Source organism: Canis lupus, chromosome 26 (assembly GCF_048164855.1).
Source record: "Canis lupus baileyi chromosome 26, mCanLup2.hap1, whole genome shotgun sequence".
NCBI classification, from domain to species: domain Eukaryota; kingdom Metazoa; phylum Chordata; class Mammalia; order Carnivora; family Canidae; genus Canis; species Canis lupus.
Window position 1 is genome coordinate 44,872,245 of NC_132863.1, and position 6,000 is coordinate 44,878,244.

A 6,000-nucleotide genomic window follows, 5' to 3' on the forward strand; every position below is an offset into this window, starting at 1 on the left:
ACAATCCTGGAAAAAACACCGTCACGCTGTGTCCACACAGCTTCACACGTTCTCAGAAGAAGGAAAGAGGTAAGGTCTCCCCCAGACGCAGACTGGTGAGGAAGACGCTGAGCCCAACAAACTAGAGGGAAAAGTCGAAGATCAGCATTTCTGGAAGTGGGTGCTACTGAACCTACGTGGCCAGATGTTAACAGATGTTGCAAGAAAACAGGGCCACATGTGAACATGCTAGACAGAGCCGCCCACGGGACCGACCAGGATCTACTCTGCAAATGCACAGCACAGATGTCTCAAGGGCACCGGCTTTCCAGCGTTCCCCAAGTCTATTTGACCCTGCACCCTCTTTTATTTTTGAGGCTGTCACCCCCCCACCCCCCCAAGGAGCAGCCCTTTTGCAAATGCTGAACCAGGAAGCCTGGGCTCACCCAGGAACGCGCCCAGCTTCACCCAGACACAGACACATTTTTCTACTTCCAGTCTGTTTTCGCTCCAGCAAATACACCGACGCCGCTAGAATGCCAGACCCCGAGAGAGAGCTGCGGCCTGTCTGGGCACGGCTGCTCCCCAGGGGTCTAGCGAGGCGTTGGACACAGTCAGCTTTTAGTCACTATTTCTTAAGAGTGAATAAGTAAGTGCAAGGATGCTAACCTGGTGAATGACCTAATTGTCTCTGCTATTCCCACAGGAGATCTCCAAGGAGGTGCTTTGTAAGAATCTCATCTGCTCTGATGAAAGAGTGATAGACCCTGGGGAGCAGCGGGTGATGCAGTGGGGGGCGGGGGCAGCACCTGGCACCGCCCCTTATCTTTACTCCCATCTCTTAGAATGGGGTGCAGGCAGGCTGGGCGCACAGCGAGGCTGGCGTGGGACAGGTGCACAGCGCAGGGAGGCGTCACCCTCAGGGTCGTGCACACCCAAGGTCGGCACCCAGGGGGAGCCCTCCTTACATCTGGAGCCCTAGACTCCTTGCCAATCTCGCCCAGAGCCCGGCTTCCTGGGGTGCAGAGTTCACCCAGAGACTTGCCAGGGAGGCTTATTTTTCCATTAAGAAGATACGGGCATATATTGTAGAAGGAGAACTGTGAGTGCTCCGGCTAAAACACAAGCTCTAAGTAAATTCCAGCCTTGTAGCTGCTTCCCAGGACCCAGGCAGACAAGCCCTTGCTTTTACCTCTAGTGGAATCTGGGTGGAAACGTTAGAGAAGCTCCAACCAGGCTGGGATGAAGATTAGAAGACAAAGGGATCATTATTTAGTGCCTCGAGCTGCTGAAAACCACGTCAAAGGAGAAGCAGAGAGCACGCATGGGGCCGGGGCACCCAGAGGTCGCAGGGATGCTCACCTGCAGCGCCTCTGCGGGGGGACGGGGGGACAGGGGGAGGTGTGGGGCTGGGGGACTGGCCAGACAGCAAGGGCCACAGGGAAGGAATGAGCGTCCGTGGAGTTGCTGGAGGAGGAGTAGGGGGCAGATGGGGAAGGAGGGTGGGAACGTGAGCCGGTGTGGCTGTAAGGCCTCTGTCACTTCTCTCCACGACATGGACCCAGCCTCTCGGCCGCCCCCCTGGACAGCACCACAGTCTGTCATCCTGGTATTCCTTCCCCAGGGCTCCTACCCTGTCCTTACCTCGGTCCCTGTGCCGCCTGGATAGACCCCCCGCCAAGTCTCCAGCATGCTTGTGGGACCTTCCTCATCCCACCCCTGCCAGCCCCTCCCACACTCAGCCTCCCAGAGCTTTCCAAACTCCCTGCTCTCTGTCTCTTCCAAGCCATCGTTTCTCCTGATCCCAGATGTTAGACCATTTCCGTGCGCCCCTGAAAGTCCTGGGATCCCTCGGCACTGAGCTTAGGGAGAAGCCAGCCCTGTCCCGGGGTCCCGTCGGGACATCCTGTTCGGGTTTTCTGAAGCAGCCCACTCTTTGAAGGACTGGGCTCCCCACCTGACTCCGCCATCAGGCAATGCCCCAGGCAGCCACTTCGGGCTCGATTCATCACGACCTCGATTAACCAAACTCAATTAGCCAAGCGGATAATGCTGGGGAAGGAAGCAAGCCAGCCCCACACTGGACAGTCTGTTGTGGCTAAATGAGCATGAACGCAGCCATCTGCCTGGAGAGATAAATATTATCATCACCATAAAAGCACGAATGAGTTGTTGAGATTGTAGTAAACACAGAGAAAGTCTGCAATCACTCGATGACCATGAAGCTATAGTTTAGATGCTAAATCTGTCACCAGGAGCCTTTATCTGGCCACTGATGGGCACCTTACAGGGGTAGGCTTATCCTAGACTCTGTCTTGCCCCCATCACCCACTACAATTACTCCAGCCCAGCCAGTGTCAGGAAGGACACTCTGGCTTGGTCCAATATTTTTATTTTACTTTGTAGGTTTTTGCTCAAAAAGCATTTTTTTCAAAGATTTTCTTTATCTATTCATGAGAGATGCAGAGAGAGAGGCAGAGACACAGGCAGAGGGAGAAGCAGGCTCCATGCAGGGAGCCCCATGCGGGAATTGATCCCAGGACCCCGGGGTCATGCCCTGAGCCAGAGGCAGACGCTCAACCACTGAGCCCAGGTGTCCCTTCAAAAAGCATTCTGATGAAGGAAGCCATGGAGAAGTAACCAAGAGGGTGTATATATATTAAAAAAAAAAAAAAAAAGTATTCTCTCATTTAAAAGAGTAGTCTGCCTGTGATTTCTAATTAAAGCTTTTAAAACATGGAGAAAATGTATTTTTTAAGAGATTTTATTTATTTATTTGAAAGAAAAAGAGTCCAAGGGGGGACCAGCAGAGGGAGAGGGAGAAGCAGACTCCCCGCTGAGAAGAGAGCCCGATGCAGGGCTCGCTCCCAGGACCCCAGGATCATGACCTGAGTGGAGGCAGATGCTTAACCGACTGAGCCACCTGGGCGACCCCCCAATGTATTTTTATGTACGTGTGTGTATTTCCTATTATTATGTGTACAGACACAAATATGCGTGCATACATCTAAGTATGTGTATCTATGTGCATCTACGTGTATCCGTAGTCCTGCATATACAGATGCATCTCTATGTGCTCTATATCCTAGACCAATATATAACCTGTTGTAGGTATAGATACAAAATGTGTATGTACATTTACAAAATACATTTTTTCATATAATTCTAAACTTTACAAACTCGTTTGCTTGTGCCAAACCAGCGTGGAAGGGAGGTAGGCTGCACCCCCACCCCCACCGCTGTCACGAGGCACCTTTTACCTTTTACCACTTGATTCATTGAACCCATCAGGTGAGAACACTGAAGGTCGGTGGCTTCTGACTGGCCTGCGGTCACCCAGCTGGACTTGAACTTGGGTCTCCTGACTTCATATGCCACGGCCTATTGGGTTGGGTCCATTGCCTCCTCAGGGCACCCACGTACCGTTCCGGGAACCTCAAGCTCGTCCCAGAGAGAAGACTGCTTTAATTGTTTGATTTTTCTTTCCCCTCGTGTGGAATTTAATTCATAGTTTAAAGAGGGCATAAATCAAAGTTGCAAAATTAATGAGATGTCTTCTAGGCGCTGGATCTGCTTTCTGACTGATAAATGCCAAGACAGTTCCCGAATTTAGGCCCATGATGGATGTCGTCCTGGGAAGAAAAAACATGTCTGGTGAGCCAGCTGAACGGGGAGGGGAAAGCACTGTGGTGTCATTGAGACGCCTCCCAAAGGTTACAGCTGAATAAAGTCATAAAAGTCACCCCGGGCCCCTTGGGGCAGTCACCTCAAGTTCTCCACTTCCAGCTTGGGCCTTGAAAAGACATAGTGGACCTGTTCCTGTTGTCTTTATTATCCTCTGTGCAGACCCGAAATGTTCATGGACCCATCGCACCACACCTTCGGGCAGGGTTCACTCCAGAGCACAGCCAACCCTGAATCCTGTCTGATGCCCCAATCCCCTGGCCTGAAAAACCCAGACCAGCCAACCCCACTCGGGGCCTCCAGTGCCAACACAATCCCAGAGCTCAGATTGCTGCAAAGCCACAAAGGTACGGTCCTTCCCTTGGGGCGGCTGACACCCCCCGTCCTGCTGACCTGACCAGGAGGGCTGGCAGGTACCCTAGTGGTGTAGGGGTTACCTCTCAGAGCCCTTCGGAGCCCAAGCCCTAGAACCCAGCTGAGATGCTCCCCTGAGAGCTCTAACTTATGAATTTGGTGTAAGGGGCTCGGGAAAAAATAAATTCAGAATTGATCAACGTCATCAAGACAATGAGAGACCATTTTAGAAGTCAGTCGAACAAAGATCTTTTAAAATAATAAAACTCAGAGCCGGGATAGCGTGGAGCAACGGGGTCTCCCGCATTATCAGACACCTTCGTGATGCAGAGCGACTTGTTGATGTATGTGTGTGCGAAAATATATTAAAAACACTCATCTACTTTATTCGGTAGTGCCACTTTTGGGAACCTGGCCCAAGAAAATAATCAGGAAATGAAAACAGGTTAATACAAACAGACATTAATCATGGCGTTATTTGACTTTTTAAAAAATTAAATGTCCAGCCCCGCGAAAAATGGTTAAATAAATGATAGAATGTCCTTATAGTGGAATACTCATGCAATTATGAAAACTGATGTTTACAAAGCATTCTTAATAAAGGGGAAATGGCACGCCTGGGACATAATGCGGAGTGAACACTGGATCATTAGCCCCCGTCACCCAGAGAAGACGTGTCATAGAGAAGCCTGGAATTAAAGCTACTGAGAGATGAATCGTGGATTGAACACATGGAACTTCTCATTTCTCCTTTACACCTTTCAGATTTTTTCCCCCAATTTTATTTATTTATTTTTAAAGATTTTATTTATTTATTCATGACAGACACACAGAGAGAGAGAGAGAGAGGCAGAGACACAGGCAGAGGGACAAGCAGGCTCCACGCAGGGAGCCCGACGTGGGACCCGATCCTGGATCTCCAAGATCACACCCTGGGCTGAAGGCAGCGCTAAACCGCTGAACCACCTGGCCTGCCCTTTTTTCCCCAATTTTAAAAATTAACTTGACATCTTCTCCTTATAGGCAAATAGATACTCGAACTACATTAATTACTGTCTGGGGATGGGGGAGGTTTTTGAGACTGTGGCTGTAGGACGCTGTAGGGAGCTGCTAGTTCTCATCGGAATCATCCCCAAGTGGACAGTGAGATAAGAAACTACTTCAGTCCGCCAGATTCCAAACCAGCACCTGGCAATGCTGCAGTGTGGCCTGGGCGCAGCAGGTGGAGGGCAAGCAGCAGGCCTCTGGGCGGGTCGGATCACCTGACTGTCCTGACCCACGTTTCCCGTTGCTAAAGTGGCACCAGTCATGCTCACCTTCTGCTCAGGGCAGCCGGGAGGGCTGGCTCGGGCCTGTGACAAGAAGCAGAAGGGGCCCCAATGTAAGAGGTTGTGCAGCTGGTGCTCCCTGCTGCTGCCAGATTTTCAGAAGGATTTGGGGAGCACAAGCCCTGCACCCAACTCCTGATGGGCCAGCAACGTCACACCCCCAAGAAGGACCGGAGTGCCCGGCTCATGCTGACCGCTGGAGCTCACCAGGCCGCTGCCGTCGGGCAGCCCATGCTCACCAGGCCTCCCCGCTGTCCCTCCGCAGTGGCCAAGAAGCAGATGTCCTCTGGGGCCCGGAGGGCTGGAGAGCTGGCCTGTGACGTGGCCCCGAGATGCCAGGAGCAGGCTCTTTTCCCCCCTGCTCTCTGTGAGAGGGTTGTTACTGGGCCCATTTTACAGAAGAGGAGACCCAGGCTCCCGGATGACCAGGCGACTGACCCAACTCACGTGCAGTCAGTTCTGCCTTGAGGGGCCATGGGTTCCCCCAAATCACCATGCTATGCAAGGCCACAGCACTAAAACCGAGGGGTTTGTGGTTAAAACCGGGGCTAGGGATGCAACACACAAAATGTCATCAACAACACATTAACAACAGCAACAACAGGAGGAAGTCGCTCAGTGTGAGACACAGGAAGCGAGGAGGAGACGCCTGAAC